The sequence below is a fragment of the Schistocerca piceifrons genome, chromosome 4 (genome assembly GCF_021461385.2).
Source record: "Schistocerca piceifrons isolate TAMUIC-IGC-003096 chromosome 4, iqSchPice1.1, whole genome shotgun sequence".
In the NCBI taxonomy this organism is placed as follows: domain Eukaryota; kingdom Metazoa; phylum Arthropoda; class Insecta; order Orthoptera; family Acrididae; genus Schistocerca; species Schistocerca piceifrons.
The window spans coordinates 773,605,242-773,621,177 of record NC_060141.1 but is presented as its reverse complement, the minus strand read 5'-3'; positions in this window follow the sequence as shown (position 1 = coordinate 773,621,177).

The following is a 15,936-nucleotide window of genomic DNA, read 5'->3' as shown; positions in this document are numbered from 1 at the left end:
GACCCGTTTTGCAGTACCATCTAGGGCATCAACCTACTTCCAGAGGTGTTGTGAATAACTTATTATTATCATACTACGTGGTATCATTGATCGATACCACCACACTGGCGTTCCACAGTTGGTAACGCCTTTGCAAGTTCCTGTCGCAAGGGATCTGGGGGACCCAAAGGAGCACATTGACTTAGCTTTCAGCAGTACTGCAGAGTTTTTGTAGCTGTTGCGGAGTCTTTCTGTGTTGCTCTTTCTGCCAGTGCTTCGTTTCGCAGGTGAGATTCATAATACGAGATTGCTTCGTTTCCTTTGAGCAACGTAGTTTCCGTCAGTTTCTTTACTGTACCAAGGCTATATGTCAGTGCAGAAATTTTCGTGTGTTCCAGGTTACATTCTTATATGCGTCGACATTACCGTTTGACTTGTGTTTTTGTAGTTACTTTTTTTTTTTCAAACAGTTCGCACTGGTCAGTGATATCATTTCTTTGCTTATTTATTTGCTTCTGCATGAGATCGTTTTTCACACACACAGGATTCTTTTCAGTTACATGTAAGTGATGTGGGTTTGAGCTCAGTAGAACATTTATGTTGTTAATTCTCGTTCTCAGGTTTGTATTTACGACAAATAACACACACGCAAGTAATGCCCACTCACTTACAACTGCTTCACATGGAAATTTCTACGCTTGCGTCATTAAGCCAGGGTTTCGGTGCTTAGTACCTCAACAGGACATGATCCAAGTAATATATATTCTACGTATTCCTTCAATACATCTTTGTTCAACACAACATCGTTTTAATGTATTTAAGAAACTTTAGCGTGATACAAGTGTTCCACCGATGAAGCTGTAACAATCATTTTCTCTCGATTTTTTCGGTACTAAACATTGAACTTGTATACCTGTTTAAACGAGAAAATGGCTGTGAAGCATCGGTAAGAATGAAAGTATTTTTGTTCTTCTGTGCGCTTTAGTCTGATACTGATTCTGTGCTCTCCCCAGTGTCCCGCCTAATCGCGTATTTCTGTTAAGACTCTTTACGGCATCCCTTACAAGTTCTCCCGCCTTCCGTTTCCCAGTGACACTGCTGTAACTACTCCTTGGTGCCTCAGGACGAGTCGTACCTGCGAATCCTTTCTTTAACTCGAACTGTGTCACAGGTTCATTTTCTTCAGTACAACTTCATCAATTACGTTCATCTAACCTTCAGCATTCTTTGTGATACCACAGTTCCAAATTCTCTATCCTACTCTTGTCTCTACTGTGCCAACGCTTCATTTCTATGTAAAATTGCATCGCAGGCAAATAATTCCCGACATGGTTTCCTATCACATATTTTTATAAGTCGTGTCAAAAAATTTATATCTATTAGATAAGGTCTTGTTGCTGTTCGCGTTTACATTATATACCTCCTCTCCATCTGTTGTCGACAGTTACTTTGCTAGCCAAATAATGTAGCTTTCCTACTTTTAGTGTCTCATTTCTTACGTTATTTCCTTTAATGTGAATGTACTTTATTAGTCTTGTTTTAATTTTAATTAGAAACAGCTAACAGTCCATCTTCAAGATACTATCCATTCCGTACAAATGATCTCTAAATTTTTCGTTACCTCCGACAGGATTACAGGGTCTTCAGGAAACAGCAATGGTTTAATTTATTGTCTCAGAACTTTGATTATTTTCCTAAATTTATTGTTTTCTTTATGTGCAGATTAGAACCCTAGTCATTATCTTATCAACCCCTACTATGTCCTCGACTGCAGTGTGGTTTATACTCAAGTTCTAGACAACCTTTTGCTCTCTTTGTTGTATGCCAGCTACCTATGGTATTCGGAAGTCTGAATTTTAATTGACTTTGTCAAGAACGTATAATAGATATTTATATGTCTTAATGGATTTCTCTTCCTTCAATCTGCTCTCCGAGTTACATCGTAATTACTAGCGCGTTGCATTTCTCCGGAAGAAAAATTGTTCTTCACTAAGGTCGATTTTTGTCAGTCGTTGTTCTCTTCTATAGGCTTTGCAACCAAAACTTAATAGATGTTTCGGTGCTATTCAGACCTCTCCATACTTAACCTCATTGGTACACGCTTCATAATATTAATTTCATTCGTTACCAACAGAGTTTAGAAGATATTTTCCAAAAGATATTCACGACGTAGGATGAAGCTTACAGGTTTATTAAAAACTATTGCTTGGGTAGTTTATCTGAAATTAAAATATGCGACTTGTTCTCCTCATAAGTTCCACAACCTCGCAGTATTAAAAGGTCTTTATACAAAGGTATAGAAGGCTTTGACGGGCTCTGTTTCCTTCAGGCAAAATATTTTGGTTTAGAGACCTTGGACGATGTGTTAAACTATTTACTATGGTTTCGCCTCTATCTGCAGGTGACATGTTCAGTGACAAAACCGGTAACTGCATCGAAAGTACAAGCAGTTTCTAGTTTAGAGGTGCATTATGAGCTGCATTTAGAGAGCGAGCATTCAGCATGCATTCAGTATCAAGTGATAAATGGGAGTGACATCTGTACATATCATAACCGCCTTACAAACTGGAGGCCAGATCTGAAGATATCCTTTGCACATGTGGACGAAACTTAGGATATAAGTTAACACGTCGCCTCCTTGCCATTAAGTATAAACGAAACATTTTGTAGTAACATTTTGTTGTTATTATGATTCACTATTTTCTGTCACGTTATGTGTTCAATAAATTTTGTTAACACTTGTTCGGAGTCGAGTGGACATCCTTAACTTTTTTTAAATCCATACCAATGAAAATTACATCAGTACGCACAGGTAGGAACAGCGACCATTTCGCTTAGACGTGCACAGATGGCAACGAATGTGGGACGCTACACTGGAGGGCAGCCACTGGACGGGAAGAGACGCCTGGGCTCCCCAGTAAGCAAGCGCGTCCGCCTCCGTCGCCTTCGTACGCAGCACGTACTGTCCCCTCGCAGTTGGGGGCCTGGAGCTACGACCCACACGCCCACCGTCGCCGCTTTAAGCTGGCGCTGGAGAAGTTTACCTGTCGCACGTGCTCTTCATGCTGAAGCTCTCTCTGGATGGAGGGCTTCCGACTGTTCTGCCCTCTCGGCAGGCGGGGAAGCAACTACTTACAACACAATTCCTCCCACGTCATCCCTGCATTCAGCTTTTCCATCACTCGCTTACCGTCTCTGACGATCGAACATACACACGAATTCTCGGAAAAGTATTAAATATATCTGCAGAGTTGAAATAAAAAACGTTCCAAGCTCCATATTTTCTTAAAACCCATTTCAGTGGTATTACGTTCTCGTTGGGTAACCTCAGACTTGTTGCGAAGGTCAAATCATGGATAAAATGTGCCAAACATTCATTACTAGATGGTGCATGGTTCTTGTGCCAAGCGGTGGTTCACAGTGAAGTTGCACAGGCGATGGTCTCCTTCACTTAGCTCGATATACGGAGATAAAATACATGTTTCTAGTGAGTGGACACGAATTTTCGAGATGCGATAGAGTTTGCAATTATAGAGAAACGCAGAAAGGTAAACAAGATCTGTTACTATATAAGCACGACTGTTTAGAAAGTATGTTCAAATGTGTGTGAAATCTTATGGGACTTAACTGCTAAGCTCATCAGTCCCTAAGGTTACACACTACGTAACCTAAATCATCGTAAGGACAAACACACACACCCACGCCCGAGGGAGGACTTGAACCTCCTCCGGCACCAGCCGCACAGTCCATGATTGCAGCGCCCTAGACCGCTTGGTTAATCCCGCGCGGCGACTGTTTGGAAGTTATGAACCTCTTCCTTATAATTCCTATGCACACTACTGACTTCTATGAATTAATTTAAAGATTAAGCTGTGTTTATAATACAAACATGTAAGATCCTCAAGTGGACTGCGATCAACTTTAGTGTCTCATCCAACTAAAATGGCTATATGAAAACCCTTACACAGAAGAATGCCAATTAAAAAATGTAGTGCCTCTGCATTAATGGCATTTGAAACCATGACTTTTTTTTGATTTTATCCATACTGGATGAGAGATCGTGGTTGTGAATGTCAAGAGGACTTTATTCCTCTTCACAGAAAAAGAAAAAATATGCTGCTCCGTCATGAATCCGAAAGCTCCACGACTTAGATCTCAGTTTAAGGTATATAAGGAAAATTGTCCTGCTAGAGTAATTGTGAATTCTAGAAACAGTCCTTTCTGCAAAATTACTAAAATGCTCGATAAAATTTTAAAAGAATCTTTCGTGTTTGAGGATAAGTTTTCAATCACTAATAATTCAGCTTTGATAAATGAAATTAAGGATAAGCCTATCGCTGACACGGCCCGCCTAGTATCTCTAGACATTAAAAACCTTTATGCGACTGTGCCGGTAAATGAGGCCGTTAAGGTCATTAAAGAAAATTTGCTAAGTACAAAACACTGTCTCAGCAAGAAATAGTCGAATTCATCGAACTGTTAGAATTCGTTCTGAAACATAATTATTTTTCTTTTAACAATAAATTTATGGAAAAAGATGGACTGGCTATGAGTTCCAGTATATCTGGAACCATAGCAGACATCTTTATAAATCATTTGGCAAAAAGACTCCTCGTTAACCCGCAACATCCCGTGCATAAAGTTGTATATTACAAACGCTATGTAGATGATACGCTGCTTCTTATCGATGGGCAAGAAAAAGAAGTTGCAGAAATAGTAAATAAATTTAACGAGTTACACGGTAAAATTGGATTCACTGTGGAAGAAGAGAAAAATGGTGAACTGCAATTTCTCGACCAAAGTATTAGGAAACAATATGATAAGCATGTTTTTAAAATATTTAGGAAACCAACAACAACTGATGTGTTGATACAAAATAATTCCTGCCATCCTAATAGCCAAAAACTTTCTGCTTTTAGATCTTTGATAGATAGAGCCTTTAGAGTCCTTATGAATGAAGAAGACAGAATGAATGAGCTGAACATCATGAAACAACTAGCCAGAGCTAACGGATATCACCAAAACTTTTATCGATAAATTAATAAGACAGAAACAGTGTGGTGTCACCGCCAGACACCACACTTGCTAGGTGGTAGCTTAAATCGGCCGCGGTCCATTTAGTACATGTCGGACCCGCGTGTCGCCACTGTGTGATCGCAGACCTAGCGCCACCACAAGGCGGGTCTCGAGATACGATATAGCACTCGCCCCAGTTGTACGGACGACATTGCTAGCGACAATACGGACGAAGCCTTCCTCTCATTTGCCGAGAGACAGTTAGAATAGCCTTCAGCTAAGTCCATGGCTACGACCTAGCTAGGCGCCAATTGTAACAGTGCATGTATCTTACGAGTCTCATTTGTATAGTCAAGAGAGATGTATCACAAGGAGTGATTAAAAGTTAAGTATATTCCAAAGCTACGTATTTTCTGTATAGCAGTCATAACGTATCCTGTTCCAGACTTGACGCCAGTCGGCGTGTGTGTACGCGTGCCTTTCTTTCGGCTCCCTTCTCAGTGTGGCGTAGCTAGCTTGTTACGCCACAACAAACAGCGTGCGAATGCAAGGAAGAATACCGCAAATAATATTACGAGAGTCACAATACCACACTTCGGTGATATTTCGCAAAAAGTGGCTAACATTTTCAAACCTTTTAAAGTTGATACTGCTTTTCAGACCAATAATACGCTGTGGTTTAAACTAAGCAAGAAAGCGATACATATGAGAGAGCTAGGGTCTATAAAATTCAGTGTAACACGTGCAAGCCAAGCTATGTAGGTCAAACTGGTAGGTCCTTTAAAGTACGTTACAAACAACATAGCGATGCTTTCCGGCTTAATAATTTCGAATAGTCAGCTGTAGCCACGCATATTTGGGAAACGGGACACCCCATGCTGGGAATAGATCAGGATCTCGTTATTTTATATAGGAAGGACAAAGGCAAAAAGCTGGATTTACTAGAACAACTGGAAATTACCATACATAGCTTGGATAATCAGGACACACTGAATGAACAGTTAACTGGTGATACAAATCACTTTTTCAAACATTTCACTGGTTTCTTTTTGTAACTACATTTTTAGCAATTGGCAGGATATCATCATTTCATGAGGTCCTTGGAACATGTATACGTTATCTGTTTGTATAGATATTTCTGTGACTTCCTTATTTACTTGCGCGTGAGCTGACTCGCGTTTCAGTGTCATATTTGGCTACGTGGTGTGTGGTATCAACGAAGAGCACGGGCGGTTTAAGACGATAGAGGAGAGAGCCATGTGGTTAGATGTTGATCACCATAGGCGACGCCATTTTAGAGTTTTTTATATTTTGACGACTGTGTGGAGATCCACCTTGGAAGACACGGCTGCAACAAGGGAAGTAGCCACGATGTTTTAATTTTATTATAAATTTTATTGTGCCTGGTGCATGTTCCATTTTAGCGTGTTTTAACAGGTTCTTTTACTTTTTTTCTGATGATGGAAGCTTGACTTCCGAAACGCGTCAATCTTAGTGTTTTACACTATAAACAAGTGGTTGAGCCGATATATTTTTTAACATAACTTTCTTATTGACACTTAGAATTACTCTATTCCCTGATAAGACACGTAAAAGTTTTTTTTAAATATTTATTTTCTCATATGTCTCATTATTTTTGCAGTGATGAGGTAGGCACAGTAATTCGGTGGTATCAAAATATCTTCTCTGTCTTCCGGACAGAAATGACCCATGTACAAAGAGAGATGTACTGTTTGATTTTTATTCTCATAACGAAAGTGAGACATGGCACTTAGAGCCTTTTTTAATTTCCATTCCTCATGTATTGTCTAGTTACTTTATATTTCAATCTTGATGCACCCGATGATATCTCTTCATGTTAGTAAAGCACTTAATTGTTAGATATATAGCAATGTCTCTCATCCTCTCCAGCACTCTCTCTAATACCAAGCAAGTTATTCTCTGCCCTCGCTAGGGTCGTATCATCCTGTCTATTCTTCTACTTAATATTATTTACACAGTTTTTGGCAAATGGCCGGACGATCGGGTGCAACTGAACCTTAATTTGTGGGAGCATTAACGGGGAGGAAAAGACCTACAGTTACTTCCAATACGACGGAGCACCTGCCCTACAGCCGGCCGAATCTTGAAGGACATTTACACAACCTTACCGCTGGCCCAGTTGTTAGCAGTGGTCAGTCTGGTCTTGGCCCTAGCTGACCACTCAGCTTGGGCCTGATCTGTCAGTGTGCGATTACTTTGTGTGGGGAGCCCTCAAGTCTATGGTGTTTCGCCACAACCAACAACCGCTATAGTCTTCAAGAACTGCAACGTAACATTTCGGATGAGACTGCAGAAATCCAGCAGTCTACCTTCGATCCTTCTTCAGAAACCGGCTGACCAGGGCCCACAAACGCTAAGAGAAGAATGGTGTCACTTCCAACACCTGCTATAGTCAGATTAGTACTGTATTTTCTTTCCTCTGTTGTGTTTCTTTGTACCCTGGATCTCCATTGCCCGGACCACTTTTATTTGCCACAGTCTGTATATGAGTTACATGGCCCCTCATCAATTCTCTAGAAATGCTGTCATTTCTTACTATGTCAGTTCAATTCACTGTCAGCATAGCCGACCGAAGTGGCCGAGCGACTCCAGGCGCTACAGTCTGGAGCTGCGCGACCGCTACGGCTGCAGGTTCGAATCCTAACTCGGGCATGGATGTGTGTGATGTCCTTAGGTTAGTTAGGTTTAAGTAGTTCTAAGCTCTAGGGGACTGATGATCTCAGAAGTTAAGTCCCATAGTCCTCAGAGCCATTTGAACCATTTGAACTGTCAGCATAATAGGGTATTAGACCGTTTTCTGGAAGAGGTCTTAAATGATTAATTACCCCATTTTACGCTCCAAACATGCTTTTTTTCCTCTTCAATATTAATATTCTTTTATAAAAACGGAAATGTAATTAAAATAATTTGGAAGCCCGTTAAAACGCTCTATTTGATCCCTGTGACGTCACTGGTTAGTTTGTTGCTCCTGCTGTCATGAAACACATCCACAGTGATGTCTTATTTTGGAATTTACGTTTTGGAAAATGGGTTGCAAATGGTGTTTAGTACCATACTGTACAAATACATCCATAAAAACTCCTGTTTTTCGGGGTTCCAGAGAACAGCAAGATAAGTAAAATGCAGTTGCACTGAACCGGTAAATTGCCACCACGTCGACCAAAAGTTCCCTAACTTGATTAGAAATGTTTTGCACTGTGAAGTTAACATTAATTATGCTTTCCCACTCTTACAATGAGAGGTACTGTCATTCAAAGAAAACAAACCTTACACTGTTTGTTTGGTAGCTGACTTGTTACAGCGCGAAAGTGTCGAATTTTATAATGTCCATAGATCGCTGGTTAGAATCTAACCCAAAAAATATTTTAGGTTATTTGTAAAACGACTCGACATTCCTCTAGTATTAAAACGAAATCACAATTACAGAACTTCACCACATCGATCAGAAGCACAATATTATTGTGTTTTCCTTGCTGTTTACATGGTCTTACATTTGCAATCGCTGTTCACACAGGGCGCGTTCAAAAAGATATATTCTAGTTAATGTGAGCACACGCTTTTTGCTTGATTAGAAACAATGTTCTTTTTATCTTATTACTGTCCTGTTAGGCTCTTTATAGTACTAAGTTTAGAAGTTTCATCGTCTTACATATACATGCACTAAGTCTGTTTCGTACACTGACGTTAGTTTACACTCACAAACATCACGGCCCCTATGTTTATGTTACCTGAGTGTTGTACATGCTTTATATCTCTCTGTACGGAAAACCTCATCGTTCTACATCTCGTTGTACCGTGTGATATCTTCATCACTAGCAATGCTTTCCAAAAAGTAAATAGTATGTTCGCAAAATTAATGTATTTTTCATGTGCTGTCCATTTCTCAGACTAAGATAAATGTGAAACTATATACATAGACACACACACACACACACACACACACACACACACACACACATATATATATATATATATATATATATATATATATATATATATATATATATATATATATATATATATATATATATATATATAATGTCCCAAAGCTATGTATAAAATGTCCCACCATCGAAACAACTACTACAATCAGTTCTTTCTAACGCTATTCTTGTATTTCGAACGTATGACCTACGACGCCTGTGAGGCCCATTGTCTCTCTTAAGTACTTTCTATAATGGAAATGAGCACTAACTTTTGCCGAGAATAAATTTATTGTGCTTTTTGTCGTAGCACATGACTGATAGTTGACAATCTAGATATAATATACGGTGCCGTTCACAAACGTTCTACAGTTCCTTAGTTTTGAGCGACATTAATGATATTGGAGGGGGCAGGGAAAGTAATGTCCGTTGTTGTACCTATCGCCGCTCTAAATAATTGGAGTATAAACGCATTATCTTTCTCTAGGTTTCTACTATCAGCGTTCACAAAATTCTTTTCTGTAGTTACTTAAAAGTTGTAATTGCGTTTTCCATCATTAAATAGTAAAACTTGCAGAAATAGTACGTAAAACCTCATAACATCGGCAAACACTTCTATGACAGGCGTATAGCTTCGTCTTTACTCGTAGCGTGTGACGTCACCAAAGCATCAGTCAGTAACAGAGCGTTTTCAATCACGTGACCAAATCTTGATATTTAATGATTTTTAAGCTACATTTACGTAAAAATAACACATATTTTTGGAGAATATTGACGGTCAATGCTATTTAAATGTTATAATCAATCAGAATAACAACGATACGAACAATATTTTTAACATAGGAAAATAGCCAGTCATGTAACACCACATCTCATACGCAAACAGTATCTTACGTTCCATTGTTTTGTTAGACCATGCTGTGCTCCAAACGTTCATACTTAGAGATCTATTCCTCAAAGTAGAGCCAATGTTTGCTACTGGCAGACTTCCTTCTATTGAGTACTGTCCTCTTTGCCCGCGGAAGTCATCTTCTTACACCCTCCATTGTTCTCCTGTCGTTCATAATTTTCCTCGCAAGGTACCACGACTTCGTCTACGACGTAGTCGCGTGTTCCTATAGTTTTATTAGTGATTTCATTTCCGCCACTATTCAGTACATTCGTCATTCTTCGTTGTATCCTCATTCCTTATTGTATGCTAAATGGTATGGTTTTTTTATGCAAAAGGTGTGGTGTCACCGCCAGACATCACACTTGCTAGGTGGTAGCCTTTAAATCGGCCGCGGTCCGTTAGTATACGTCGTACCCGCGTGTCGGCACTGTCAGTGATAGCAGACCGAGCGCCACCACACGGCAGGTCTAGAGAGACGTACAAGACTCGCCCCAGTTGTACAGCCGACTTGGCCAGAGATGGATCACTGACAAATACGCTCTCATATGCCGAGACGAATGTTAGCATAGCCTTCAGCTACGTCATTTGCTACGACCTAGCAAGGCGCCATTACCAATTTGTATTGCGATTATTATTGATGTATCAACAAGAGCGATGTACACCACTTATGGATTAAAGTTAAGTATTACATCAGCTACGTTCTTTATTTGCTACTATTAATTCCCTTAACTGTTCCAGACCTCGCGCCAGTCAGCGTGTAATTAAACGCGTGCATTTCGGCTTCCCCTCATTGTGACTTGGCTGTCTTGCCAAGTCACAACAAAAGGTTCTATTATTCTTCCTCACACTCTCTGAGACTAGCAATGTCACCGGTGGATTTTTTTAAATAGGTATATGATAAGAAATGTGTGTAAATTATTTTTGTGTCTCTGTACCTGAACACACCTTTGATCTTCGGTTACCAGAGATTATTCTAGCGTCTCATGACGTCATTGTCGTCTTGTCTAGTACGAGGCTGAGTCAACTGAAAACCTTAAATATTTTATTAAAATACTATTTATTGTGCAGAAGTGGTACAAAGCTGTATCAATTTTCAACACAATCTCCCCGACGCTCAATGCAAGTCCACCAGCTGTTACAAAGTGCATAAATTCCTTTACAAATAAATTCTTTTGGTAGTCCGCACAACCACTAATTCACCGCGTGGCGTACCTCTTCATCAGAACGGAACTTCTTTCCTCCCATTGCGTCTTTGAGTGGTCCAAACATATGGAAATCACTAGGGACAAAGTCTGGTGAGTATGGAGGATGAGAAAGACACTCAAAATGCAGGGCTGTGATTGTTGCAACTGTTGTACGGGCAGTGTGGGGCTTTGCATTGTCATGTTGCAAAAGGACACCTGCTGAGAGCAACACACGTCGCTTTGATTTTATTGCAGGCCGCAGATGATTTTTTAGGAGATCTGTGTATGATGAACTGGAGACAGTGGTCCCTCTAGGCATGTAATGCTCCAAAATGACGCCTTATTCGACCCAAAAGAGAGTGAGCATAACCTTCCCTACTGATGGTTCTGTTCTAAACTCCTTTGGTTTTGGTGATGAGGAATGGGGCCATTCCTTGCTCGCTCTCTTCGTTTCCGGTTGGTGGAAAACCCAGGTTTCGTCCGCAGTATCGATTCTTGCAAGGAAGTCATCACCTTCTCGTTCAAAGCGCCGAAGAAGATCTTCACAAGCATCAACACGTCGTTCTCTCATTTCAGGAGTCAGCTGCCGTGGAACCCATCTTGCAGACACTTTGTGAAACTGGTGCACATCATGCACAATGTGGTGTGCTGACCCATTACTAATCTGTAAACATGCTGCAAGGTCATTCAGTGTCACTCTGCGGTTTTCCTTCACTATAGCTTCAACTGCTGCAATGTTCTGTGGAGTCACAACTCATTGTGCCTGACCTGGACGAGGAGCATCTTCCACTTAAGTCGAACCATTTGCGAATTTCCTACTCCATTTGTAGACTTGCTGGTGTGACAAACATGCATCACCATACTGAACCTTCATTCGTCGATGAATTTCAATAGGTTTCACACCATCACTACGCAAAGACAGAACGCTGTTCTTCCCTGGTGCAAGTCGCAAGTGGGGCGGCCATCTTTATACTGATACTGCGACGTCACGTATGCAGCTGCACTATGCTGCCACCTACAGGCCATTCTGCACGCTGTTTGCAGCACGCTTACCAATTTACAGGATAACGGCACGAAATTTATATTTGTTGTTACAAATTTAAGGTTTTCATTTCACTCACCCTCGTAGTTGTAGTCTGTCTAGAGCTGTTGGCGGTCATGACTGGCGGTAAATGGTAATCAAAACGCTTCCCTGTCTACCCGTACACTTGGAGCGCGGTAAAATCTATCAACGTTTCTTCATACGCTGCGAGCGCTAGTCAATATATTCGGGCAAGCTGCTATGAATCAATATTTATTCCCAGAATCACACAATAAAAAGGGAAACTTTCCAACGCATCCTTTAGGATTTAGCGGTAAGAGGGCCCAGCGGACAGCCCGTCAAAAACTTAACTCAAATCAAGCATGAAAACAGGAAGATGCTGTACTGAGCTGTGAAAAAATTCAAAATGCAAACAGTGAACGGTCCAAGGACAAGAAGAGCAATATAGCAGAACCACAAACAGTAATCGAGTCGCGGCGGAGTGATTACGGTTTTAGATTACCAAACTGGTGAGCCATATTCAAAACTTCCTCGTCCCAATTTTTTTTTTTTTTTTTCGCTGATCGCTTTATTCGAATTTGTATCTCTTTCGTGGTATAACGTCCATTTGCAACAGCGAGGTACAAGGTAGGGACCTATAATGACTGTTTATTCGGCACAGTTACTGTATTAACAGACGCAAGGAAGTGGTTTTCGAATGGAAATCGCAAACGTTTGATGATTAGACGACAAGTCAACCAAATCCTTCCCCGCAAAACAAGTCTGGTGTGTTATACGCGGCGCTACTGACAGAACGTGTGTCATATGATAACAATCTCTTATCGACCCACCTAATTTGTACGCCGGGTGAGTCAGTCTATGTGAGACGGCTATGTGGTATCTCGCCTGCTCTCACTATCGATCACGTTTACTTGCGACGGTAGCGTATACCTACCACGTGACTCACATTCTATAACCGTTGTATAGTATGAGGGTAAGCCCAAAAGTAAGGTCTCCTATTATTTACATAAGTAGACAGACCTGTTTATTTCCACAATGGCTTACATCAGTTTACAGCTTGAACATTTAGCTATTTCCCGACATAATCATCATTTCTGTCGATGCATTTTTGTAGACGATGTGGCTCTTTTTGTATGCCCATGTCATACCAACTCGCCGCCATGCTGTTTAGAATGTTATGAACCTCTCCTTTCACCTCGTCGTCGGAGTTCAGCAGCTGGGACCACAATTAACCCTGAAAAAACTCAAACGGGCAATTCAGAACCGGAGAATAGGAATGTTCAGCAAGGCGTACACACTCTCCACGACAACGCTCGCCCACACATCGATAGGCAAACCGTTGCCCTCCTGCAACAGTTTCAGTGGAACATAATCAGCCACCCACCCTACAGTCCTAACTTGGCGCCCAGTGACTATCACCAGTTCCCTAGGTTAAAAGAACATTTAGCCGGAAAGCGATTCAGCTTCGACGACGAGGTGAAAGATGAGGTTCATAACTTCCTGAACAGCATGACGGTGAGCTAATATGACATGGGCACACAAAAACTGCCACAGCGACTACAAAAATGCATCGACAGAAGTGGTGGTTATGTCCAAATATAGCTACCTGTTCAAGCTGTAAACTGATGTAAACCATTGTGGAAATAAACGGGTCTATGTACTTATAAAAAATAGGTGACTTTACTTTTGGGATTACCATCGTATCACAAGACTACAGAATAGGAACAAACATTTCAAAACCGGACGGGCAGTACATAATTTTCCGGAAAAAAATGATAAGAGGCAGTATTGAACACGGATCGCCCTCTCGGCACTGCAGCGTCGTGACCACATACATACGATGCCTTTGCTCTTTCAGCATCCCCTATGCCACGCTTGTTGTCGTTGGACCGTTCACTGTTTCTATTTTTCTTTTCTTTTCACAGATCAGTACACCCTCTGCCTGTTTTCATGCTTGATCTGTGATCAACTTGTTACGGGCTATCCACTGGACCATCTTACCACTAAATCTGAGGGGGATACGATGGGGATGTTCCGTTGTAAGACACATAAAGGACGCACCACGAATTAATTATCCGAATGGGGCGGAATTAGGTAGATGTGTTGTACATGTACAGACAAACAAGTGATCACAATTTCACAAAAAATAGATGATTTATTCAAGAGAAAGAGCTTCACAATTGAACAACATAATAACGCGTCAGGCCACCTCAGGCCCTTATACAAGGAGCTATTAGGTTTGGCATTCATTGACATAATTGTTGGATGTCCTTGTGCCGGACTTTGTTCAACTGATGCGTTAGATCGTTAAAATCCAGAGCTAGTTAGAAGGCTCAGCCCACAATTCTCGAAACGTTCTCAGCTGGCGACCTTTCTGGACAAGGTAGGGTCTGACAAACATTTAGACCAGCAGTAGAAATTCTCGCTGTGTCCGGATTGGTAGACGGGAGGAGGAGGGGTGAGGGAGGGAGGTGAGGCGGGAACGTGGGGGGGGGGGGGGGGTGGCATTATCTCGCTGAAATCCTGAAATGTAAACCCAGGATAGTTTGTCATGAAGGGCAATAAAACCGGACGTAGAATATTGTCGACGTACTGCTGTACTGTAAGCATCCCGCAGCTAACAACTGAAGAGGTCTGCTATGAAACAAAGCAGCACACAAGACCATCACTTTCCGGCTCTTACGCCATGTGGTGGGCGACAGTCGGGTTGCTATCTGGGGCGTCTCCAAACACGTATCCGCTTAACATGGGGTCTGAATTCGGAGTGGGACTCATCATAGGAGTTAATTCTACTCCCGTCAATGAAATTTCAGGCCGAAGACGTGTCTGAAGATGTCCGGGACAATGATAGAATAACAGCCTGTCTCCCGCCACACTGCCCGACAAGCAACAGTGAAGGTCTGCATTGCTATTTCTTGCTGGTCCCCTTTGATGGTCATCCAAGGCACCCTTGCAGCACAGCGGTAAGTCCACAATATTATACGTCCAATTTGTTGCCGTTCATGGCAAGCCACCCCGGGCTTTCATTTCAGCAAGATAATGCCCGCCAGTACACTGCTTTTTTCGTGTCTGGTAAACCCTACCTTGGCCAGCAAGGTAGCCAGGTTTCTGCTCAACTGGGAAAGTTTGGAACATTATGAGTGGGACCCTACAACCAGCTCAGGACATTGACGATCTAATGCTCCAGTTGGACCGAATCTGACACTACAGCCTTCAAAAGACCATCCAGCAACTCTATCAATAAATGGTAAGCTGAATACTGCTTACATAAGTGCGAGAGGGGGCCACCGCTTTATTGACTTCCGCAGTTTATAACCCTTTCGTTCTTGAAGAAATCATTCAGTTTTTCTGAAACTGAAACAGCGAGAAACTTACCATTAGGATCGATGGTCACGAAGTAGATAAAGTTAAGGAACTCTGCTACCTAGGCAGTAAAATAACGAGTGACGGACGAGGCTAGGAGGACATCAAAAGCAGAATAGCACTGGCTAAAAGGGCATACTTGGCCAAGAGAAGTCTACTAATATCAAATATTGGCCTTAATTTGAGGAAGAAATTTCTGATACTGTACGTCTGCAGCATAGCATTGTATGGTAGTGAAATATGGACTGTGGGAAAACCGGAACTGAAGAAAATCGAAGCATATGAGATCTGGTGCTACAGACGAATGTTTAAAATTAGATGGACTGATAAGGTAATGAATGGGGAGGTTCAGCGCAGAATCGGAGAGGAAAGGAAAATGTGGAAAACACTGAAAAGGAGAAGGGACAGGATGATAGGGCATCTGTTAAGACATGGGGGAATGACTTACATGCTACTAGAGGGAGCTGTAGAAGTCAAAAACTGTAGAGGAAGACA